Here is a 26,514-nt window from a genome sequence, read left to right as displayed (position 1 = left end):
AGCACCTGCATACACCCATTTCTGCAGTGGGGAGATGTGACAGACTGACAATAACCTGTAACCTCCTGAACAAACCTCATGGAATTAAGATAAACCTTAGTGAATTAGTTTTAATCCCTTTGGGTGTATTGTATTAAAATGTAATTGTGCATGTGTTATTGTAGCATTGAACGTACCTTCTCTCACAGGGAGGGGGATGCTAATGAACTTCCTCTGTTATCAGCCTGGGAAGCCACCCCCGGAGGGATACCCATATACTAGTTCAAACTGGATTCTCTAGAGCCCAACAAAGACTTTCAGATAAATTGTGGGAGTCTAAACTGACTCAAGGCCTTCTTAGTGATCCACAAATGGACAGGACCTCCGGTACATGGAGGGCCCCAATTCATAGGAGGGTTGGGAGGACCTGGGCTACTCTAGTCATATAAGACTGAATGTTTGTTCTGAACTGAAACTGTTATGAGCTGGTAATCACAAGGAATCTCTTAAAGGGAGAGGAGGGGTTGAAGGACTTATCCTATCAGAAACCATGTTAGGGATGGGGTTCCTGATCAGCACATTAGCATGTGTGCAGGTTCTTTTATTCCTTTTAATTTGTTTTCTTGGTAGTGCTTTTAATTTTAAGAATAAAGTCTGTGTGGTAACAAGCCTGTAGCAATCACTTCATTATGAGTCTCTGAAGAGAAAGCAAGCAGGTGTCATTAGGCAGACTGTGTTTGATTGGAAATACATAGTGAACGCAGGGAATATCCTAGTCAGATGTGGGTCTCCAACCAGAAAGGCAACAGCTGGGGAGCTGAAAGCCGAGAGGGGGAGCCCCTGCTGAACTACTGAGGGGAGACACAGGTGTAGTTTCCCTTGAACTGTGACAATAGTTATATGTAGAAGAGTATCCCAAGGGAAATGGTAAAAGCCCCATACCTTGGGTCATTGAAAACTAGACTGGACAAAACACTCAAAAAGGAACAATCTTGTTCTGGATGGGAAATGGAAAGACAACCAAGCAGGTCCTTTTCATCTTTACCTTCTATCATTTTGTTAAGGGTGCATCCTATAGTTGGCTAGTCAAAATATTCTTTGTGGCGTGGGGGCTGAGCCTGATCCACACTCAAGATGCCACCTGTCCTGAGGGCCTGTGCTCACCTCCCTGCTCTGGCCTGTTGACTCTTGCTGTTTTCAGATTTGGAGGAGCCCACCACAGCATCATTGATGTGTGTGTCTGCACACTGCTGGGATCTTCTCCCCTGCACCCCGCCACCTTCCTAGCTCTCGTGCCATCAGACACAGGGCTTCAGGATCTCTTCCCCTTCCCCTGGGACTCCTCTTCTCCTGCCCCCCCAATTACCTCAAAATCTCCTCCTCTTCCCTCAGGAATCCCCTTGTCCCAACCCCCCATCACATGAGGACCCATCTTTCCCCAAGGACTCCCCTTCTCCTGGACCCAATCACCTCAGAATCCCTCCTTCCCTCGGGACTCCCTTTCTCCTGCCCTTAATCACCTCAGGAGTCTTCCTTCCCCATGACTGTCGCCCCATCTCAAAGAACCTCATCCTGATTTCCAATGTGGGGATTCTACTCTCCATTCCACACCAGCCCCATCTCCTCCTCTTAGGAACCCTCCAGATTCTTCTCTCAGACCGGGAGTTCCCACTCATCTGCTGGGGCTACCTGGAAACCGGGGCTACTTGGACACTCAGGTGCCAACACCTCCTGCTGGGAAACCACCATGCAGGTGGGGCCCTCTTCCAATGGTGGAATCATGGAATCGTAGGACTGGAAGGAACCTCGAGAGGTAATCTAGTCCAGTCCCCTGCCCTCAAGGCAGGACTAAATATTATCTAGACCATCACTTGTCTAACCTACCTTAAAAATCTCCAATGATGGCAATTCCACAACCTCCCTAGGCAATTTATTCCAGTGCTCAACCATCCTGACAGGAAACTTTTCCGAATGTCCAACCTAAACCACCTTTGCTGCAATTTAAGCCCATTGCTTCTTGTCCTACCCTCAGAGGTTAAGGAGAATAATATTTCTCCCAACTCCTTGTAACAACCTTTTATGTACTTGAAAACTGTTACTATGTCCCCTCCAAGTCTTCTCTTCTCCAGACTAAGCAAACCTCATTTTTTCAATCTTCCCTCATAGGTCATGTTTTCTAGGCCTTTAATCATTTTTGTTACTCTTCTCTGGATTCTCTCCAATTTGTCCACATCTTTCCTGAAATGTGGCACCGAGAACTGGACACAACATTCTAATTAAGGCCTAATCAGAGCAGAGCAGAGTAGAGCAGAATAATTACTTCTTGTTGGGTCTTGCCTGCTAATATATCCCAAAATGTTTGCTTTTTTTGCAACAGTGTTACGTTGTTGACTCATATTTAGCTTCTGATCCACTCTGACTCCTAGATCTCCTTCTGCAGTACTCCTTCCTGGGCATTCATTTCTCTTGGCTCCTATGCAACCAGAGAAGCTAGCGAACAGGAGCAGCTAACAGGGGAGTGTTGCAAGGGAGTTTACAGTGGGAGTGGAGGTGGCTAGGTATACTTAACATCCCTTAAACTTCTTTAAACTTAAAGCCCAAAACACCCCCTAATGAAAACAAAACAACAAAGGAACAAGCTTCAGGAGTTAAAAGATAATGCAGGTAGAAGTCCAGTAACAGAATCAGGGGTATCCAGTTTATTGCACCCAATGCACCATGTACGATTACCTGCCCTGGGGAGGTGGCCTATGTGTGCATTCAGTGCAAGGAGCTCCTGGCCCTCAGAGACCATGTATGGGATTTGGAGACCAGAATGGCAGAACTGTAGGAGCTAAGGGAGACAGAGAAGTACATAGCGAGGCTTTCCAGGACACAGTTGAACGGTCCCATCACTGGTCAGACAGCCTCTGTGCTGTTGAGGAGGATGAAAGTCTCAGGGAAGGAGAACATCCAATGGGAGCAGAGGGAAATGATACCATAGTTGGGAACCTCCCTCCAGATGATGATGTGGTATCCTCTCGCACTGAGGATACCTCTCTAAGGGAGGGAACTCCAGTTATTAGGAAGAGATGGGTATTAGTAATGGGTGATTCAATCATTAGAAACACAGATAGTTGGGTTTGTGATGATCGGGAGAACCACATTGTGACTTGCCTGCCTGGTGCAAAGGTTGAGGATCTCTTGAGACACCTAGGTAGACTTATGTGTAGTTCTGGGAAGGAGCCAGTGGTCGTGGTACACATAGGTACCAATGGCATAGGTAAGGATAGGAGAGAGGTCCTGAAGGCCAAATTTAGGCTGCTAGGTAAGAGATTGAAGTACAGAACCTCCATGACAGCATCTCTGAGATGCTCCCAGTTCCACATGCAGGGCCAGTTAGACAGGCAGAACTGCAGGGTCTCAATGCGTGGATGAGACAATGGTGTAGGGAGGAGGGGTTTAGATTTATTAGAAACTGGGGAAACTTTTGGAAAAAGGGGAGCCTATATAAGAAGGATGGGCTCCACTTAAACCAAAATGGAACCAGATTGCTGACACTTAAAATTAAAAAGGTCATAGAGCAGTTTTTAAACTACGGGCTGGGGGAAAGCTGACAGGTACAGAGAAGCATGTGGTTCGGACAGAGACATCCCTTAGGGGAGGGTCTATTAATGGAGCTTCTCTATGTCCTAGTAAGGAGGAAAGGATGGAAGATGATAAAAATGTAGGATCTGATGAGAAACAGTCAAATGAAAAAAGTGCCATTCAATTACATCATGTAATGATAGACAGCTAAAAAGTGACAAGTTTTTAAAGTTTTTATATACCAATGCTAGAAGTCTAAATAATAAGATGAGTGAACTACGGTGCCTCGTATTAAATGAGGATATTTATATAATAGGCATTGCAGAAACTTGGTGGAATGAGGATAATCAATGGGACACAGTAATACCAGGGTACAAAATATATCAGAAGGACAGAACAGCTCATGCTGGTGGAGAGGGAGGTAGCACTATCTGTGAAAGAAAGCGCAGAATCAAATGAAGTAAAAATCTTAAATGAACTAAACTGTATGACAGAATCTCTAAGGATAATAATTACATGCTCTAATAATAAGAATATAGAACTAGGGAATATATTACTGACTACATGACCAGGATGGTGATAGTGACTGTGAAATGCTCAGGGAGATTAGAGAGGGTATTAAAATAAAAAAACTCAATAATAATGGGAGATTTCAACTATCCCCATATTGACTGGGTACATATTACCTCAGGATTGGATGCAGAAATAAAGTTTCCTGACACCTTAAATGACTGCTTCTTGGAGTAGCTAGTCCTGGAACCGACAAGAGGAGAGGCAATTCTTGATTTAGTCCTAAGTCGCACACAGGATCTTGTCCAAGAGGTGAATATAGCTGAATTGCTTGGTAATAGTGACCATAATATAATTAAATTTAGCATCCCCGTGGTGGGGAAAACACCACAGCAGCCCAACTCTGTAGCATTTAATTTCAGAAATTAACACAAAAATGAGGAGATTAGTGAAACAGAACTTTAAAAGGTACAGTGGCAAAAGTGAAATCCCCACAAGCTGCATGGAAATTTTAAAGACACCATAATAGAGGCTCAACTTAAATGTTTACCCCAAATTAAAAAACATAGTCAGAGAACCAAAAAATTGCCACCATGGCTAAAGAACAAAGTAAAAGAAGCAGCGAGAGGCAAAAAGGCATCCTTTAAAAAGTAGAAGTTAAATCCTAGTGAGGAAAATAGAAAAGAGCATAAACTCTGGCAAATGAAGTTTAAAAATACAATTAGGAAGGCCAAAAAAGAATTTGAAGAACAGCTAGCCAAAGACTCAAAAAGTAATAGCAATTTTTTAAAAATATATCAGAAGCAGAAGCTAAACAACCAGTGGGGGCACCGGACGATCGAGTTGCTAAAGGAGCACTCAAGGACAATAAGGCTATTGCAGAGAAACGAAATGAATTCTTTGCATCGGTCTTCACAGCTGAGGATGTGAGGGAGATTCCCAAACCTGAGCCATTCAAATCTGAGGAACTGTCCCAGATTGAGGCGTCATTACAGGAGGTTTTGGAACAAATTGATAAACTAAACAGTAATAAGTCATCTGGACCAGATGGTATTCACCCAAGAGTTCTGAAGGAACTCAAATGGGAAACTGCAGAAAGACTAATTGTAGTCTGTACAAAACAGCTTCTGTTTCAGATGACTGGAGGATAGCTAATGTGATGCCATTTTTAGAAAGGGTGGTAAATCTGACTTCAGTACTGGGCAAATTGGTAGAAACTATAGTAAAGAACAAAATTATCAGACACATAGATGAACAAAATTTGTTATGGAAGAGTCAACATGGTTTTTGTAAAGGGAAATCATGCCTCACCAATCTACTGGAATTCTTTGAGGAGGTCAACAAGCATGTGGACAAGGGGGAGCCAGTGGATATAGTCTACGTAGATTTTCAGAAAGCCTTTGACAAGGTCCCTCACTAAAGGCTCTTAAACAAAGTAAGCTGTCATGGGATAACAGGGAAGGTCCTCTTATGGATTGGTAACTGGTTAAAAGATAGGAAACAAAGGGCTGGTTTTCAGAATGGAGAGAGGTAAATAGTCATGTCCCCCAGGGGTCTGTACTGGGACCAGTCCTATTTACTTACTCATAAATGATCTGGAAAAAGGGTAAACAGTGAGGTGGCAAATCTGCAAATGATACAAAACTACTCAAGATAGTTAAGTCCAAAGCAGACTGAGAAGAGCTACAAAAGGATCTCTCAAAACTAGTTGACTGGGCAACAAAATGGGAGATGAAATTCAATGTTGATAAATACAAAATAATGCACACTGGAAAACATAATCCCAACTATACATATAAAATGATGGGATCTAAATTAGCTGTTACCACTCAAGAAAAAGATCGTGGAGTCATTGTGGATAGTTCTCTGAAAACATCCATTCAATGTGCAGCGGCAGTCTAAAAAGAGAACAGACTGTTGGGCATCATTAAGAAAGGGATAGATAAAAAGACAGAAAATATCATATTGCCTCTATATAAATCCATGGTACATCCACATCTTGAATACTGCATGCAGATGTGGTAGCTCCATCTCAAAAAAGATATATTGGAATTGAAAAATGTTCAGAAAGGAGCAACAAAAATTATTAGGGGTATGGAATGGCTTCCATATGAGGGGAGATTAATAAGACTGGGTCTTTTCAGCTTGCAAAAGAGATGACTAAGGGGGGATATGATAGAGGTTTATAAAATCATGAGTGGCATGGAGAAAGTAAGGAAGGAAGTGTTATTTACTCCTTCTCATCATAGAAGAATTAGGGGTCACCAAATGAAATTAATAGGCAACAGATTTAAAACAAAGAAAAGGAAGTATTTTTTCACACAATGCACAGTCAATCTGTGGAACTCCTTGCAGAGGATGTTGTGAAGGCCAAGGCTGTAACGGGATTCAAAAAAGAGGATAGGTCCATCAATGGCTACTAGCCAGGATGGACAGGGATGGTGTCCCTAGCCTCTGTTTGCCAGAAGTTGGGAATGGGTGACAGGGGATGGATCACTTGATTATTACCTGTTCTGTTCATTCCCTCTGGGGCACCTAGTATTGGCCACTGTTGGAAGACAGGATTCTGAGCTAGTTAGGCCTGTGGTCTGACCCAGTATGACCATTCGTATATTCTTATATTCTTATTTTTTTTGTGTGCTACTGATTGTTCCTGCCTAAGTGGACCACTCTGCAGCTGGGTACCACTGGAATATATCAAGGTTCCAGCTACACCTCATCCCTTCACATACCCCCAACATGCCTTAAATGTCATGGCCATGAGTGGGGGTTAGGTAGGTTTGGAACTCTGACAGCAACTACTCTCTATTCTCATCACATTCCCTCCTTGCTTGCAGGAGTAGCAGCAAAGCTTGAGTTCCTTCACACATGCAGACTCAGGTCCTAAATGGCCACAAATGAAGTGGGTGGGAACATTATACTCCCTGAGGCCCTGGATGGCAGTATAGGAAGGAATCACAATCTAACCCTTAAGCATTTTTAAATATTTTGTTCCGGATACAGTTTCTCAGTCTTTCTTATGAAACACTGGATTTACCTTGCTCTCCTATTTAAAGTATGGAAATGAGAAGTGGTTCAGATATTAAGGTTACTGTCCAGACCTCCTCATCACTGTCAGCCTCCTCCTGAAATACCTTACCCTATGAGCCAAGTCTCATTAATGAGTTGTAAATGTGAGTTTCAATGACCTTTTATTTATGATTTTGTCAAGTTAAAAAAACAAGAGAAAAGAGAGACCTTTTCAAATTATTCAGATCCTAGCATCTTAATCTAATCATTTTAAAATAAATGTAACCAGATGAGGCACATCTATTCCTGAGGTAAACAGTGTGCCACGAGATGGATTCAGCTGACATCAGTTGGCAGAAGAGGAGCCTTCCTTCTGTGTTAGAATCTAACAAATGAAGAAAGCACCAATTAGCAATTAAAAATAATAAGTTCTTTAAGAAATCAGCTTTCAGATATAAAATACTAATTAGTTGGGGATATGTGTTTCAGTTACACTAAAGGTGTATGCTTATATTTACAACTAATATTTGTGTAGCTATTAATGTTAAGAAATGCAACCCATAATTATATTCCATTACTACCTTTGGTCCTCAGACAAGTGAACACTTAAATATGGGATACAATTATGAGCATATTATCTCCTTGTGAGAAAATATCACAACCTCAGAATTAGCGTATTACCTTATCTGCATGCTGTACAAATCTGTGCTATTAAGGTATGTTTCCTACTTAAAGTGCTTCACAAAATGCAAACAGTGTTTTGCATTAAGTTCAAGGAAATACAATGAAGACGTTACTAAACTCGAGTGTCATAGAGCTGCATCTTTCAAGAAAGGCAGATTTATGGGGAAGAGGGAACTGGCTCAAAAAAGCAGTAATGGGATAGGCAGCCTTTCAACTTTAGTCCCTTGCCCAGGTCAACTCTTGCCCAGGTCAGTGGTGAATGAAATTCATTAATGTGTAAAGCTTGCTTAGGGGTACAGGATATGTGACATTTGGTACAGATAAAGGCTGGAAGTTTGCTCTGACCTGTTTTTGGAGAGCAGGAGTAGCAGTGCAGAGTATCCTCATTCATTCATTACACATGAGCAGAAGTCCACCAAGCCTGCTCTTGGAAGTTTGGATCAGCTTGGTATTCTACTCTGGAATTGGGCATTGCAGAATTGATGAGTAGAAATGATGAGTAGAAGCACTATGTAAACCTAAAAAGAAAAGGAGTACTTGTGGCACCTTAGAGACTAACAAATTTATTTGAGCATAAGCTTTCGTGAGCTACAGCTCACTTCATCGGATGCATTGCATTGCATTGCATCTGATGAAGTGAGCTGTAGCTCACGAAAGCTTATGCTCAAATAAATTTGTTAGTCTCTAAGGTGCAACAAGTACTCCTTTTCTTTTTGCGAATACAGACTAACATGGCTGCTACTCTGAAATATGTGGACCTCGTGATGTATTAAGTGCATGCAAAGAGCTCCCATGTGGCAGGGCTCAGCCAAAAGACCTCAATCCCAGACATGTGAGGGATCTTGAATTGGCTGATCCACGGTGAATTCAACAATGTGTGAAAATTGGACGTCTTCATCCACTTTCCAATGGGCAGTTGCCCACAGCATAAAAACTATGATTTAACCTGATACTTATTCTAGAGTCTCAGAATGGCCATGGAAACATTCAACCTTGTTGGTGGTTCCTCCAGAGCATGTGTTGAGGCATATTGCCAGAGCAATATATACACTACTGGATTCTGCACTATATCTGTTATGTGGATAAATAACTGACTCCAGTTGCCATGGTTATATGGCTTGTACCTTAATGAACATTTCTAAATTTCCTAATTAAAAAAAATCTATAAAAATAGGTTATCAGTCAGGCTGATAAAAACCGATTAATCATTTTCTGTTTTTTTTTAAATCGGCATAACCTCAAATAGTTTATTTTTCATTATTTTGGTTTTTTGAGTTCTAAATTTTCACACACAGTGGAATGTGTTTGCACTTTCTGCCCTTTTATGTATGGTGAAATCTGTGCTTTATGCTTACTGTGAACTTTGCTTTAAAAAATTATACAGATTCTTCAGAATGTCTCAGAAATGTCTGCTACACACATGGTTTCAAAATTTTGGGAGTTTTCCAAGTACTAGTACAATAGGAATGGATTAAAACAAGAGTGAAACTCCCAGCTGAATGATTATGGAGAGACTGCTGTAGGGCATATAGGATTTTTTTAATATTAGTTACTTAAAGTGCATTTATAATCTGAAAAGTGACTCTCTAATGGCATCATAGGGTTCTGTGTTTATAGGCTCTCTGAATGCATATCAAATCTCCTCATCTTATGAAGAAAAGATTAGGAGATTTTAACTGCCAAATTCAATCTTGAATCTGAAACTCAAACTGTGTTCTTTCCTGCTTGCATGCAAATAGTAATAAAGAATTTTCAGTTTGGAGCCTAGTTAACAGTTCTGTTGATGATATGGTAGCCAGAATGGAATCCAACTCATTCTCCTATAAATGAGTTGTCTCTGCAGTGATAACAGGAAAAAAAAGAAATACAAAAAGTGTTTTTGACACTAAAAGTATGACTGAACGCACATAGGCAGCAGTTCTATTGAGTAAGCTTTTACATTTTATATATACATTTTTTGTTCACAATGGAACTTAAATTACAGAAGAAATGTTAATTACATCATGACTCAATTACGTCTCAGATAGAAATTTCCTGCCCTCTAGGAAATTTAAGAGGAGGGAAACTAAATTGATTATATTGTTCAATACAGTAAATTAATCCCTTAAAAATAGTACTCATATAGGGTGAATTTTTAGAAAGTGCCTACGTAACTTAAAAGTCTAAATCTCATTTTCAAAAAGGATTTATGGATTTACATCCCATTGACTTTCAGTGAGACTTAGAGTAAAATTTTCATAAGTACCTAAGTGACTTAGGAGCCTAAGTTCCATTGAAAGTGGATGGAATTTAGCAGTGCTTAATTTGTGCCAGGGGCTTGCCCGGGCTGAGCTCTGGCTTCTCTAGGCTTGACAGTTCATAGCTCTGGCACCTCTGGGCTTCTGCATCAGTTAAGAATGTAAAAATATTGCTTGAGCCCAGGAACCTCTTTTGTTACAAATTAAGCACTGCTAAATTCCATCCACTTTTAATGGAACTTAGGCTCCTACATTATCCAGGTGCTTTTGAAAATGTTACTCTTAGGCTCCTAAAGGCCAGATTTATAAAGGAATTTCTGCACTTAAAGATGCAGAAAGGCACCTAGTGTAGTAAGATTTTTCAAAAGCATGGCTGGTCATCTAACTCCCATCAGTGTAAATTAGGCACTTAGATACTTTTGTAAATCCCACTAGGTTAGTGTTGCCATCTTTATAATCCCACAAAACCAAACACCCTAGCCCTGCCCCTTCCCTGAGGCCATGCCCCTTTTCCCGCGGCCCTGCCCCCCGGTCACTACTTTTCCCCTCCCTCAGTGGTTCACTCTCCCCCACCCTCACTCACTTTCACTGGGCTGGGGCAGGGGTGTGGGAGTGGTGAGGGCTCTAACTGGGGGTGCGGGCTCTGGGGTGGGGCCAGAAATGAGGGGTTCCAGGTGTAGTAGGGGGCTCCAGGCTGGGGCGGGAGTTGGGCTGTGGGAGGGGGTGAGGACTCCATCTGGGGGTGTGGGGTGGAGCTGAGGATGAAGGGTTTGGAGTGCAGGAGGGGGTTCCAGGCTGTGGGGTGGGGCAGAGGGGTTCAGTGTCCGAGGGGGGCTCTGAGCTGGGGCAAGGGGTTGGGGTGCAGGGGAGGTGAGGGCTCCATATGGGATGTGGGCTCTGGGGTGGGGCAAGGCATGAGGGGTTTGGGATGCAGGAAGGGACTCCAGGTTTAGGGGGCTCAGGGCTGGGGAGGGGGTTGGGGCATGGGCTTACCTCAGGTAGCTCCTGGTCAGCAGCGCAAAGCGGGGGCTAAGTCAGGCTTTCTGCCTGTCCTGGCACCATGGACTGTGCTGTGTCCTGGAAGCAGCCAGCAGCAGGTCCAGCTCCTAGGTGGAGGTGAGGCAGGTGGCTATGCGCGCTGCTCTCGCATGCAGGCCTCACCCCCAGTTCCTGGCCATTGTTTCATGTTCTGTGTGTGTGTGTGTGTGTGTATATATACAGTAGGAAGACTGTATATATATATATATATATATATATATACATTCATACACACACACACAGTAGGAAGACTACGTACATGTATATATATATATATATACACACACACACACACAGAGTCTTCCTACTGTATTTTCTACTGAATGCATCCGATGAAGTGGGTTTTACCCCACGAAAGCTTATGCTCAAATAAATTTGATAGTCTCTAAGGTGCCACAAGTACTCCTGTTCTTTTTGCGGATACAGACTAACATGGCTGCTACTCTGAAACCTGTTAGAATACTCAAGAAACTGACTGAGGAGATATTTGAGCCATTACCAAATAGCTCTGAAAAGTCATGGAAAATGTGAGAGTTTCCAAAGAATTTGAAAAAGGCAAATATAGTGCCAATCTATAAAAAGGGAAATAAGGACAACCCGGGGAATTACAGACCAGTTAGACCGGAAAGATAATGGAACAAATAATTAAGGAATACATTTGCAGACACCTAAAAGATAATTAGGGCGATGAGTAACAATCAACATGGATTTGTCAAGAACAAATCATGTCAACCCAACCTAATAGCTTTCTTTGACAGGATAACAAGCCTTGTGGATTGGGGGCGGAGGGGGGGAAGCAGTAGGTATGGTAAATCTTGACATTAGTAAGCTTTTGATACAGTCACACATGACCACCTCATAAAAAAAACTAGGGAAATACAACCTATATGGAGTTATTATAAGGTGGATGCATAACTGGTTGGAAAACCATTACCTGAGAGTAATTATCAGTGGTTCACAGTCAAGCTGGAAAGGCATATCAAGTGAGGTCTTACAGGGATCAGTCCTGGGTCCAGTTCTGCCAAATATCTTCATCAATGATTTAGATAATGGCATAGAGAGTACACTTATAAAGTTTGTGGACAATACCAAGCTGGGAGGAGTTGCAAGTATTTTGGAGGATAGGATTAAAATTCAAAATGATCTGGAAAAACTGGAGAAATGGTCTGAAGTAAATAGGATGAAATTGAAAAAGGGCATATGCAAAGTACTTCACTTAGGCAGGAACACTCAGTAGCACACATACAAAATGGGAAATAAGTGCCCAGGAAGGAGTACTGCAGAAAGAGATCTGGGGGTCAGAGTGGATCATAAGCTAAATATGAGTGAACAATGCAAAAAAAGCAAACATATTCTAGGATGTATTAGCAGGAGTGTTCTAAGCAAGATCCCACGAGAAGTAATTCTTCTGCTCTACTCCATGCTGATTAGGCCTCAACTAAAGTATTGTGCCCAGTTCTGGGCACAACAGTAGCTTGCTAATGATGTACTGAGTAACTATAATTTTACCTTTCTCATAACCTTCCCACATCATACCAGAACATTCTTGAGCTCCATCAGCCCTCGGGTTAATGTTGAAACATAAAAAAAACCCCCAGACTTCTGTGAAAAGGACAAGAGCCCAACCCCAAGAATTCAAACCACGCAGACTGCACTCACAGTCCTAAAATAAATAGAACCAATTTGACCTTTACAATTAAACAGGCAAATCTAACAGTATATTATCTATAATGCTTCCTTTAGTGTTAATAAAATAACATATATATAACAGGTACATGAAAAAGGTGTAGCTAATGGAGGAATTGCATTTATCGTTTAATACTTGTGGCCGACGTGAACTCTGATAAAAAATATTGTCTTATTTTTTTCTTGAATATCGCTAGCATAAAAATTATGCTACCCCACTCCTAATTAGACTTTTATTTTTCACTATGATATGCTTAGTGAATGTTCCATACTAAACTGAAAAGCCATTAATATTTAACAACTGTGAAAACTGTTAAGTTTGTACACATGCACCCTTTTATCTACTACTTCAGTTTTGCTGTTGATTAATTAAATTTTCCATTTTTTTAAGTTTCAGAGTAGCAGCCGTGTTAGTCTGTATTCGCAAAAAGAAAAGGAGTACTTGTGGCACGTTAGAGACTAACAAATTTATTAGAGCATAGACTGTAGCTCATGAAAGCTTATGCTCTAATAAATTTGTTAGTCTCTAAGGTGCCACAAGTACTCCTTTTCTTTTTGCCATTATTTTAAGATTCTCTTAAGACAATAAGAAAGGAAATGCAAAATGTTATGTCAAATTATATCAAACCATACAATTTCTTATGCTACATTGCTAGAAGTCTTTGGAAAGGTAAGTAATTTTGATACTAAAATAGCATCATTTTATAATTAGATATGGCTTTTACAGTTTGGTTGCATTTTAGCATGTTTGTCTACTATAACTAAGGTTGCAAATTTGTCATGGAGGTCATGGAAGTCATGGATTCCATGACATTCTGGGATCTCTGGGATTTCTACAGTGCACAGGCAGCCCTTGGGCCAGTCACTGCTGGGGCAGTCTCGGGCCACCACACCCTCCTCCCCCAGCAGCAGCAGGAGTTTGGGTGTGGGAGGGGGCTCAGGGCTAGGGGTTAGGGCACGGGAGGGGTGAGGGCTCTGGACGGTGCTTGGGTGGCTTGGGTGGCTCCCCAAAAGCAGCAACATCCCCCTCCCTCAGCTCCTAAGCAGAGGTGTGGACAGGCAGCTCTGTATGCTGCCTCCATCTGCAGGTACTACCCCACAGCTCCCATTGGCTGCAATTCTCGGCCAATGGAAGCTGCGGAGCCAGAACTTGGGGTGGAGGCAGCGCGCAGAGCCAAGTAGGGAGCCTGCCAGCCCCAGCAACCCACTCCCACCAGCACCAGCGGGTGTCCTGGGACGCCCGCCGCTGCTCGCCCCACCCCCAGAACCATCAGGGATCCCGGGCCATGTGCTGCCACCTGCCCCCCACAGCACCAGTGGGGGTCCCAGGCCGCCCTCCCCAGCACCCGTGGTGCCCTCGAGCTGCCTCCCAGCAGCATCCCCGGACCACCCCCAGCAAGATTTAGTCAGGGGTCTATAGTACAAGTCATGGACAGGTCATGAGCTGTGAATTTTTGTTTACTACCCGTGACCTACATGACTTTTACAAAAAATACCCGTGACTAAAACCTAGCCCTAACTATAACCATAGAATGAATGAACTAAGACATTAAGGGCCATATTCTACCATCATTTATTTACTCTATGCTGAAAATCTCACATTTTCTTGAAACAGAAACAACAGGATGATATTGAACCAGACAGTCAGAAGTCTCTACCTGTGCTACTCATGTAAATATAAAGAGTTTTTTGTCCAAGTGTGTGCGCAAGTTGCCTCAGAGCATGGAGTTCAAACAGGTGCACACAGGGATGTTACAGTTTCACCCAAAGGACCTGGAAAATGGGCTTTGTGGAGGGAAGAAATCTATTTCCTGAGGAAAGCAGTAGATTTTTAAACATCTAAATATGTAAATAAAAATTGGACTAGAACCAAAAGCAAATGTGTAGTATAAAAACATCAGTAATAGCAGAGAGAGAGAGAGAGAGAGAGAGACTAGATGACCTCATAGGTCTTTTCCATTTCTCATTCCTGTGATCATTTTCATAGACTTGATTAGTTACTGATATATTTTTCTGTGCTCTGTTTTCTCTAGTTTTCTTTTCTTTGAAATAAATAATCTATCTGAACTGCAGTCTGGTGAGATTGCAGGTAGTTGGCTAATGGATAAATCAATTCCCTTTTTGCTATGTTATCCCAATTTACTTGATCTATTTCTAATGTTTTGCACTCTATTTGTCCAGGTGATATTGGTTACATTTAAAACATGGCTCCTGGCTCCTATTCTAACACCCATTGAGGGGAAAATGATAATGCTTTATTATTAAGGCTCACCCGACTGGTTATTGAAAGAAACTATGACACTTTAAAATTGAGCTTTAGATTTACTAAATCTAAATAAATAACTAAATATCAAAATAGAGACCTAAATACATTTGATGGTATATTTTTATGGCCTCCTAAATATTCAGTGTGTGCATGCTTTGTGGCTTTATTAAATGACATTGCCATCATGCATGATATAGCATTACAGTGGGCAGACACAGGAAATTCTAATGAGAATGAGCCAGAGAGATACTATTAGCACTGAGCTAAAAGAAGTCAATACAGGTGCCCCTGCAGTAAGAAAAGAATAAGCATACAAGAACAAAACTTGTAAGACAGTGATGCCCAATTATTATTGTCCAGGTCCACTAGTAGCATTTCTGGAATGATCTGAGGTCCTGGCAGCTCATCAGTTTATCTCAGCAAGCACCACATTAACAGTTTTCATTTAGATCTGTGTAAGAGAAGATATTCTAAAAATGGGCAGATAAGGGGACTCCTGACACAACTTGCGTAGGCAGCAAGAATCTGAGGGGCTGCCAATCTCTAGGCACAGTTGTGCATGCTCCCTTTTATACCTAGTAACAATCCACATATCTGACATTGTTCCAGACCCGTTCCTAATTAGCAGACCTTCCCATTTTCCTTGGAGACTCCTTGAATATAACAGAAATGGGATGTTTCCCCAATGATCAAGAGAATTGTTAACGATGGGGTTCATACCATAATTAATACATAAAAGAGAGATTATCTAGTTCAAAAAGATATGATAGCAATTTTTACACTTGTGGACCATTTCCTTCCTCCAATTAAAGCCTCTTTTTAGCCCACTGACCCCATCATATGTACTAGAAGAAAACAACTCAGAGTGTGGGTCTTCTCTCAAGGATTGTTCTCCACTGCTTAAAATATGGCAATGCTATTTTATGAACAGCTGCTGCCTTTCTAAGGGCAAAGACTCTGACTAGGTAATTCTGCTAAGCACACCTACAAGGTAAAAATGAAATAGATTTATAGATTCATAGATACTAAGGTCAGAAGGGACCATTCTGATCATCTAGTCCGACCTCCTGCACAGCGCAGGCCACAGAATCTCACCCACCCACTCCTACAAAAAACCTCACCTATGTCTGAGCTATTGAAGTCCTTAAATCATGGTTTAAAGACTTCAAGGAGCAGAGAAGCCTCCCTCAAGTCACCCATGCCCCATGCTACAGAGGAAGGCGAAAAACCTCCAGGGCCTCTCCAATCTGCCCTGGAGGAAAATTCCTTCCCGACCCCAAAAAAGGCGATCAGCTAAACCCTGAGCATATGGGCAAGATTCACCAGCCAGATACTACAGAAAATTCTTTCCTGGGTAACTCAGATCCCATCCATCTAATATCCCATCTCAGGGGATTAGTCCTATTTACCTTGAATATTTAAAGATCAATTACTTACCAAAATCACATTATCCCATCATACCATCTCCTCCATAAACTTATCAAGTAGAATCTTAAAACCAGATAGATCTTTTGCCCCCACTGCTTCCCTTGGAAGGCTATTCCAAAACTTCACTCCTCTGATGGTTAGAAACCTTCGTCTGATTTCAAGTCTAAACTTCCTGGTGGCCAGTTTATACCCATTTGTTCTTGTGTCCACATTGGTGCTGAACTGAAATAATTCCTCTCCCTCTCCTGTATTTATCCCTCTGATATATTTATAGAGAGCAATCATATCTCCCCTCAACCTTCTTTTAGTTAGGCTAAACAAGCCAAGCTCCTTAAGTCTCCTTTCATAAGACAAGTTTTCCATTCCTCGGATCATCCTAGTAGCCTTTCTCTGTACCTGTTCCAGTTTGAATTCATCCTTTTTAAACATGGGAGACCAGAACTGCACACAGTATTCTAGGTGAGGTCTCACCAGTGCCTTGTATAATGGTACTAAAACCTCCTTATCCCTACTGGAAATGCCTCTCCTGATGCATCCCAAAACCGCATTAGCTTTTTTCACAGCCATATCACATTGGCAGCTCATAGTCATCCTATGATCAACCAATACTCCAAGGTCCTTCTCCTCTTCCGTTACTTCTAATTGATGCGTCCCCAACTTATAACTAAAATTCTTGTTATTAATCCCTAAATGCATAACCTTACACTTCTCACTATTAAATTTCATCCTATTACTATTACTCCAGTTTACAGGTCATCCAGATCCTCCTGTATAATATCCCGATCCTTCTCTGAATTGGCAATACCTCCCAGCTTTGTATCATCTGCAAACTTTATTAGCACACTCCCACTTTTTGTGACAAGGTCAGTAATAAAAAGATTAAATAAGATTGGTCCCAAAACCGATCCCTGAAGAACTCCACTGGTGACCTCCCTCCAACCTGACAGTACGCCTTTCAGTAGGACCCATTGCAGTCTCCCCTTTAACCAATTCCTTATCCACCTTTCAATGTTCATATTGATCCCCATCTTCTCCAATTTAACTAATAATTCCCCAGGTAGCACGGTATCAAATGCCTTACTGAAATCTAGGTAAATTAGATCCACTGCATTTCCTTTATCTAAAAAATCTGTTACTTTTTCAAAAAAGGAGATTACATTGGTTTGGCATGATCTACCTTTTGTAAAACCATGTTGTATTTTGTCCCATTTACCATTGACTTCAATATCCTTAACTAATTTCTCCTTCAAAATTTTTTTCAGGATCTTGCATACTACAGATGTCAAACTAACTGGCCTGTAGTTACCCGGATCACTTTTTTTCCCTTTCTTAAAAATAGGAACTATATTAGCAATTCTCCAATCATTCGGTAGTACTCCTGAGTTTACAGATTCATTAAAAATTCTTGCTAATGGGCTTGCAATTTCAGGTGCCAATTCCTTTAATATTCTTGGATGAAGATTATCTGGGCCCCCCGATTTACTCCCATTAAGCTGTTTCAGTTTCGCTTCTATCTCAGATATGGTAATATCTACCTCCATATCCTCATTCCCATTTGTCATGCTACCATTATCCCTAAGATCCTCTTTAGCCTTATTAAAGACTGAGGCAAAGTATTTGTTTAGATATTGGGCCATGCCAAGATTATCTTTAACCTCCACTCCATCCTCAGTGTTAAGCGGCCCCACTTCTTCTTTCTTAGTTTTCTTCTTATTTATATGGCTATAGAACCTTTTACTATTGGTTTTAATTCCCTTTGCAAGGTCCAACTCTACTCGACTTTTAGCCTGCCTCACTTTATCCCTACATGTTCTGACCTCAATCAGGTAGCTTTCCTTGCTGATCTCTCTCATCTTCCACTCCCTGTATGCTTTCTGCTTCTTCTTAATTACCTCTCTAAGATGCTTGCTCATCCAGCTTGGTCTACAACTCCTTCCTATGAATTTTTTCCCCTTTCTTGGGATACAGGCTTCCGATAGCTTCTGCAGCTTTGATTTAAAGTAATCCCAGGCCTCCTCTACCTTTAGATCCATAAGTTCTTTAGTCCAATCCACTTCCCTAACTAATTTCCTTAATTTTTGAAAGTCAGCCCTTTTGAAATCAAAAACTCTAGTTGCAGATTTATTTTTGTTAATCCTTCCATTTAGTTTGAACTGAATTAGCTCATGATCACTTGAGCCAAGATTGTCCCCTACAACCATTTCTTCTATGAGGTCCTCGCTACTCACCAAAATTAAATCTAAAATGGCATTCCTTCTAGTCAGTTCAGCAACTACTTGATGAAGGAATCCATCAGCTATCGCATCTAGGAAAATCTGAGCCCTATTATTATTACTAGCACTGGTCCTCCAGTCTATATCTGGGAAGTTAAAGTCTCCCATGATCACGCAGTTTCCATTAGTATTTACTTTCTTAAAAACATTAAAAAGGGCTCTATCCATATCCAAATTAGATCCCGGAGGTCTATAGCACACCCCAAGCACTATCATAGGAGAGGCTTTACTAGTTATCTTCCCCAATGTAATTTTTGCCCAGACGGACTCTATCTTATCCATTGCATTACTTCTTATTTCTTTACATTCTACCTCATCATTGATATACAATGCTACTCCACCACCTTTACCTTTGTTTCTGTCTTTCCTAAAGAGCACATACCCTTCAATACCTGTAGTCCAGTCATGACTACTATTCCACCATGTTTCTGTTATCCCTATAATATCTGGTTTCACTTCCTGCACCAGTAGCTCTAGTTCCTCCATTTTGTTACCTAGGCTCCTTGCATTGGTGTACAAACATCTTAATTTTTGCTGTTTGGCCTCGCTCACATTTTGTACCCTATTAGGCACAGTCATTCTACAGCCAGTAGAACCTATTAGACTAGTATCCACACCGCCCTCGCTCCTATATACATTCTCCTACCCACGGCTGTATCCTTTCTTACTTCATCTTCTTCCCTCTCAATGCTAAAATCTGGCGTGGAGATTACCTGGACATCTCCCAACCATCTCCCCCTAATTCCTAGTTTAAAGCTCTCTTTATCAGTTGTGCCAGCCTTGATCCTAGAAGTCTATTTCCTTCTCTACTCAGATGAAGTCCATCCCGAGAGAACTGTCCTCTGTCCGTGAATGCCTCCCAGTGGCCATACATCCCAAAGCCCTCCTTATAGCACCACTGCCTAAACCATCTGTTGACAGTCATAATCTTGTCACACCTTTGTTGCCCTTCTCTAGGAACAGAAAGGATCCCGCTAAAGATCACCTGAGCCTCAATTTCCTTAAGCGTCTTCCCCAGCCTAGCATAGTCTCCCTTAATACTTCCCAGCGAGAATCTAGCTGTATTAGTTCCCACATGAAGGATAATTAGGGGATTCTTTCCCGCTCCCTTTAGGATCCTTTTCAACCTCAAGTCTACATCCCGTATCTTAGCACCCGGAAGACAGCACACCCTTCTATTCTCTGGATCAGCTCTAGTTACAGGCCTGTCTATTCTTCTCAATAAAGAGTCCCCGATCACGTAGACCTGCCTTTTCCTGGTGACAGTGCTATTCTCCAGTCTCTCCCCTGTTCCCTCTGGCTGCAAGTTCTTTCCATTCCTGTTTTCCCTTATAATCCTTTTCAACCCATCCTGTATCCTCCTGGGGCTCATATTTGGAGTAGTCTCCCTTGACTCTTCTGCTTTTCCTATAGGACTAGCCTCTCTTCTCTTCTTCCTTACCCTTCCACCTTCAACAAGTACGTGCTGAGCCCCTTCTTCATTTTCCAACTCTGCAAACCTGTTCCTAAACTCTGTTTCTCCTTCACTAGCCCATCTTTTCCTCTGCCTGGTTCTTTTAGTCACATGCTTCCACTGACCACTTTCCTGACCCAGTCTCCCCTCAAAATTCCCCAGCCCTGCTTCCATCTGTGAGTCTGAGCTTTTCCCTTCAGATACCTCATATCTTTGCTCAATCAAATAGCAAATATTTGAAATAGTTTGTAATGTGCTGTTCCTTATTCCTTCCCCCATTCATTCAGTGTTGTTTATAGTCTTAATGCTCTACCTCAAGTCTACATTTTAAGTGATAAAGAACACTGATTAAAGCATCAGATAATCTCACTGCTAAGGGAAGATTGGAGCACTGAGTGCTGATAGTGTTTCTGCTTCCACAAAGCGTTTGTCAAAGTATTTGCTGCAGCATCATCCCATTGTTTAGAGACTGACTCACAAGGGGTTATTTTGTTTCTGAACAGAATTTTGATGGAAGAGACTTTTCATGTTTCCTTGCTGATTTTCTGTCCTTATTCTCATGGTGATGGGCAGAGACCAAAGCATTTACATTTTCAACTTGACCAAAAAAAAATAAATTAAAAAAGGGTACATCACTAAATCTTTATATAAGGTAATGGATATAATTCACAATGAGTACATCATAGCCTAGAGGCCTATATTTAATGTGTTCACATATATTCTTTGTAAGAAAAGTAGAATGTCATACACAATGTGCCTGAGAAAGTCACATAGAGGATCCTGAAGGAACAAAGGAGAGAACAAAAGATCACACAAGTAAAGAGCCCTAAATCTAGAATAAATGGTCTCACACCAATGTCTTACTGGAAGATAACAGTGCTTGCCTGCGGATTAGTCTCTTGTGATACATACTTGTAACCTTCCCCCTCTATTTTTAAAAATCAATTTACAATTTATGTCCATAGTCTGATTTCCCTTTGAAAGGACATTTATGAGAGTATGTGAATTTAAAAGCTAATGAAGTCTGAAGTTCCCTTGGAAATATCTGGCATCCTCCATTGTTTTGTGCTCCCTCCAGTCCTTCCAGTAACTCTTGGATTGAACCAGAACACAAGCTAAGGAGGCGCTAGCTACAACTAGGTTCCAGGTATGTACAAGGAGCTTGGAAGGAAATCTGAAGAAGATTCCAAAAGGAAGAACCCTTCCAAAATGCTTAGGAAAGCAGAATCAATAACTGAGTTTCAAATGAAGTTTTTTTAAAAAGTAAGCTTGGTTGCATTAGAACCACAATTAGACCAAGATGCTATTTCAGTACATTAAAGGCTCCTGTGTAAAACGCTAAGAGAGGCCATTTTTAAATTCCTGAGCTTCAGTAAGATTGAAAAAGTTATAGAGTGAATTTCTATTCTCATAAGAATGGCCATACTGGGTCAGACAAATGATCCATCAAGCTCAGTATCCTGTCTTCTGACAGTGGCCAGTGCCAGATGCTTCAGAGGGAAATGAGCAGAACAGGGCAATTATCGAGTGATCCATCTGCTGTGCTCTAATCCCAGCTTCTAGCAGTTGGAGGTTTAGGGACACCTGGAGCATGGACTGGGTCCCTGACCATCTTGGCCAACAGTCATTGATGGACCTGTCCTCCATGACCGTGTCTTAATTCTTTTTTGAACCCAGTTATACTTTTGGTCTTCACAACATCCCTGGCAAAGAGTTCCACAGGTTGACTGTGTTTGTGTGAAGAAGTATTTCCTTTTGTTTGTTTTAAACCTGCTACCTATTCATTTAAGCAGGTGACCACCCTGATCTTGGATTGTGTAAAGGGGTAAATAACATAGCCTTAATCATTTTTGTTGTCTTTGCTGTACCTTTTCCAATTCTAATATATCTTTTTTAGATGGGGTGACAGAACTGCACACAGTATTCAAGGGATTTCACGTGTCCTGAAAATAAAGTTGGGATGGGGCTAGACTTTGCATAAGTCAGTTCTATTTGGCCAGCCTCATGGCAGTCTGAGGCAAGAGCATGGTGGGGTGAGTAAGCTTCTGCTATGCTCTTGGCAGATCTTTGGGACAAGGGTTAATTTTTTATTACATTCATGTACAGCCTGGAGATGCTACTGCAACGCAAATGATAAAGAATACATAAGCATTTACCATGAATACTTCTCAGCCTTTCAAGTAAGGGTGAATATATCAGCAAAGGGTAGGAATAGGAAATGGAAAATAGGATAGCTCTCAGAATATGTGGTAGAATGTTAACCGGGGGAGGTGTTCTCTCTGAGTCAATGGGTATGTCTACACTGCAGCTGGGAATGAGCCAACCAGCCTGGACCGATTTGTGGTAGAAGGCATATGCGCCAAGTTTCTAATGTGCCAGGGGGTGCTCCCCCCCGGCCTTGCCCCCACTCCACCCCTTCCCCCAAAGCCCCACCCCTGCCTGGTCTCTTCCTGCCCCCTTCCCCGAGTGCACCCAGCCTGCGCTCCTGCCCCCTCCCCCGCAGCGCCTCCTGAATGCTGTGGAACAGCTGGTCCATGGTGGGTGGGAGGCGTTTCGGGAAGGGGGAGGCACTGAAAGGGGGCTGCCGGTGGGAGTTAAGCATCCACCATTTTTTTTCCATGGGTGCTCCAGCCCTGGAGCATCCACGGAGTCAGCGCCTATGGTAGTGGGGCTTGCACTCATGTTCTAAAAATAGTTGTGTGCATGTTGTAGCACTGGTGGAGGCTTGGGCAAGCCACCCCAATTTGGACCCAGCAAGTAATGTGGGCTTGAGCTTGGGGGCCTAGTCTGAGCCTCTGCTGCTGCAGCAACGTCCACAGCTATTTTTAGGGTGATAGTGTGAGCTCTGCAGGCACAAGTCAGCCTCCTAGCTTGGGCAGACTGTGTCCCAGCTGCCATGTAGTCATACCAGGAGAATCTTGCTACTATTCTGGGGAGGTCAGAGAAGAATGGCACAATGAGTCCAGCTACTGTTTCTGCTTTTACAAGTGGTGGAGGATGGCCTGCTTCTGTTCAGCCACCCAGAGTGCATTCTCACACATCTAGCTTTAATTTTGACTAACAGATGAAACCCAACATTCACACATCTTAAAAAATAAAATAGTTCTCACATGAAGTTCCAAATGGCATTGCACAACTGAATTATGCTCATGGTTGGATCAGTGGCAAATATCAGCATGGATCCTTCTTATTATAGGCAAAATAGGAATGTGGCTCCCCTTACTGTTTAACAAGTACACAGAGTTCACCTATCAATAGAGACACCATTGTGTATTAGTTGAACTCCGATGTGATGACATGGAATCCAAGCACAAGTTATAATCACATGATACTATAGTGGTAGGCAGTGAAATACAGACTCTTTTAATGTCTTTGTGTAAGGGGTGCTATTTTTTCCTTTGCTGTAATTCCAGCAGTGATGTTTTAAACTGATGTTTCACTGACATCTGTAGAATGCCACAACATACCTCATTTGTTTGGCAGAATAAGGGGTGGAGTTGATAGCTGCATCTGGGAGCCTGGCCCAAATCGACAAGTTAAAGGGTGAAAGATGTCTGGTTACATTAAAATAAAATGATTTGCATTGAAACATAGTTATTGCAAAGCTTATCTGAGATCATTCTTGAGAAATTCTTCCCAGCTATTGCAGCCAGACCAGCATTTCTAGTGTACTCAAGCATTTTGTCAATGTTTAAGATTGCTACTATTTATTGAAGCTGTACTAAAAATGTGTTTGCTTATGCGTTTGAATGATCACTCCTGTGAAGGCAAAAATTGCCAAACTTCTTTAGAAAAGATAAACTCACATTATTTTAAGGGTGTCCCCAGGGATATTTTGTGACCCTGTTGGAAGTTTTCTTTCCTTTTTTAATTAGTCAGAAAAGCTCTTAAGCCTCTGTAAACTGCTTTTTTTTGTAAATGGGGAACAGATTTAGAATAGAGCTATCAGTCTCAAATGAGCTTGCATTTTAATCTCCTATAGGCAGAGGTGAACCTGGAAGGTTAACACCTACTATTCTTTAAAATTCATGTGAATACTTTCAACCAGCTGTAAGATGTAGTAAAGGGATTTATGAATTAAGGGATGATTGATGCTATAAGCAACTCTCACAGACTTTACAAGAAAATTCCCCATTTTTTCTGTTAATTTAACTTTTTATTATGCCTAAGGTAAGTTAATGGAACATTACATTTCATTTACTTTTTTATGTAAGTAAAAGGAACACTATTGTGTAAGACTATAGAAGCTTCTTGATTATGGTTAGGGTACTTGACTTGGAATCATGCTATTTTGTTTCTCCTGTGGAGAACTGTACATTTCATCGCATTAACCTTTTAGAAGCCGCATCCCTAAATAGCCACATTTTGAGGCTGATCCTACTGTTCACACTGAAGTCATTAGCAGTCTCCCAGAGTATGCACTGCAGGGCTGAACCTTTTGTACAGGATTGATGCTAAGGTTTTGCATGAGGTTTATGCAGAGAGGGACATTTGTTACAAAAGTACCTTTGTCTCGGACCCTGCAGGAAAGACACCAGGAATTTTGTTTAAGATTATCAAGTAACTCACTGGGGAACTAGCTGATAACAACTGATTTAATGCAGGTCACCCTTCCTTTATAATCTCTTCCACCTGGTAGAGGGCTGCCATCAGCCTTCCAACCCTGTTAACCTGGTCCCAGTACTATTTCTGGGACCCCAATGTGTCCCCTCATATGAGGGCTAAGGGGGTGTAGAAGAGGGGGTTTAACCCCTTCGCTGTACTACACATTAGGAGCCTCAATCCCATTCCCCAACTTCTTCAGGAGATGCGTGCTTCCAATTCCAATTTAATCAGGGAACCTGGCCCCCTATTGACTGATTATCTGCACTGGGCACCTGGTAGTAGGAGGCACCATCGGTTTTGCTTGGCTGCCTCCCACCACTGGAAAAAGTGGGGGAAGTCCTCCGTTTTTAATTTGCTGGCAGTACTTCTAACATACCAGCCAACGTGACAAGAGGCCAACAAACTTGTCTCCTCTCCTCTTTTGAATCCACCCTTGCTGCAAATAAAAATTTCATCCAGGTGGTCCACCCCCTGTAAATCACAAACCTGACCCACATCTCACCATCCTCTCTAACACCATACTGAACCTTTGGAGGCTGAGCATGATCGTAAACATCCATGGGCTTGGTCTGACAAAATAACTTGAACCTCCCAAAAAGAAGCCTCCGAAGATTAAAGCCTGAAGGTGTATTTCGAGTAACCAGAAAGCTGCTTACGGTGAACTTTTCTCCTAATCTTCAGGCCCTCACCATGTTAACAGCAGGATGAAGGGACAACAAAAGACACATCTTTCTCGTCTAATGACCTTATATGAAGGTAAAAAGAAAAGGAGTACTTGTGGCACCTTAGAGATTAACAAATTTATTTGAGCATAAGCAAATATATGAAGGTAGTGGTTCAAGTGATATTCACCAAGATATCTTTTTGGGCATCCAATTCAAAAGGGAGGCTTGCAGAGCTTAAATCTTACTTTTCACTGTGCAATATAAACTCTCTAAGAACATCGAAGTGCTGTCTTTAGTTCTACTGGACACTCTTCCCACACTATGCTCTCCCTTGTTATGGCAATCCCACAGGAGAACCTAGAGCACCTGGAGCTCAACTGTGGAGTAGGCAATTCACATACTTCTACTACTGGACCTGTGCTTGGATGGGGAGCCTCTGACTGACCCCATCACTTCCCTTGGGGCTGGGACACATGTGTGCTCTGTGGGTGCCATTTGTGTTTACCTCTGTGTTTGTAAACTGTTTGCATAAGTTCCAACAACACTTGCCCATGAGGGCCCAGCATAATTGTTTGCTAACATCAGGTCTCCGGCTAGCCTGCTGTGGAACCTATAAACCACCAAAAGTAAAAAGATGAAACTGTACAAGCCAAAGTAATCAATTCTCACCAGATTTCAGTATCATCCTGTCCCACTTCATGCCCATGCACATTGCAGCCATCAGTCTAAGTTCCTCTAAATGGGCCCATGCCATAGCTCTAAATGGATTGTGGGCCCAACAAATTCAACTGCTGTACTTTGACAAGGCTGAATATCTGTCTGACAGACTGCACATCAGGGAGGCAACACGCCCATTCTACCAGATCCAAGTTACTCTGTTAGTTGCCAGGCCGTGCTCTGAGGAAAGGAGTGTGGGGGAAGAACTCAGCCAGGGTATCTGCCACCCCACTACTCATTCACTCACCCCCAGCCAAGGAGAAAGCTCCACTGGGGGAAACATCTGCACTACCTCCCATTCTCCTCTGCTTCTGTCAGGAGCAGGCAGGGTTCATGCCGCCCTGCAAGAGAAAAGCTCTGGGTTTTGCTGAGTGATAGAGGTCCAACCACTGGGCCA

General features: G+C 42.0%; 1 protein-coding gene across 3 annotated transcripts in view; it reads right to left on the bottom strand.

Annotated features, from left to right (window-relative positions):
- The window catches only part of KCND2 (potassium voltage-gated channel subfamily D member 2), a 463,856-nt gene that overhangs the window by 135,676 nt on the left and 301,666 nt on the right, over positions 1-26,514 (bottom strand). The window lies entirely within an intron of this gene.

This window comes from Dermochelys coriacea, chromosome 1, assembly GCF_009764565.3.
Source record: "Dermochelys coriacea isolate rDerCor1 chromosome 1, rDerCor1.pri.v4, whole genome shotgun sequence".
In the NCBI taxonomy this organism is placed as follows: Eukaryota; Metazoa; Chordata; order Testudines; family Dermochelyidae; genus Dermochelys; species Dermochelys coriacea.
Note: the sequence above shows the minus strand (reverse complement) of the source record. Positions and strands in the feature narration are given on the sequence as shown.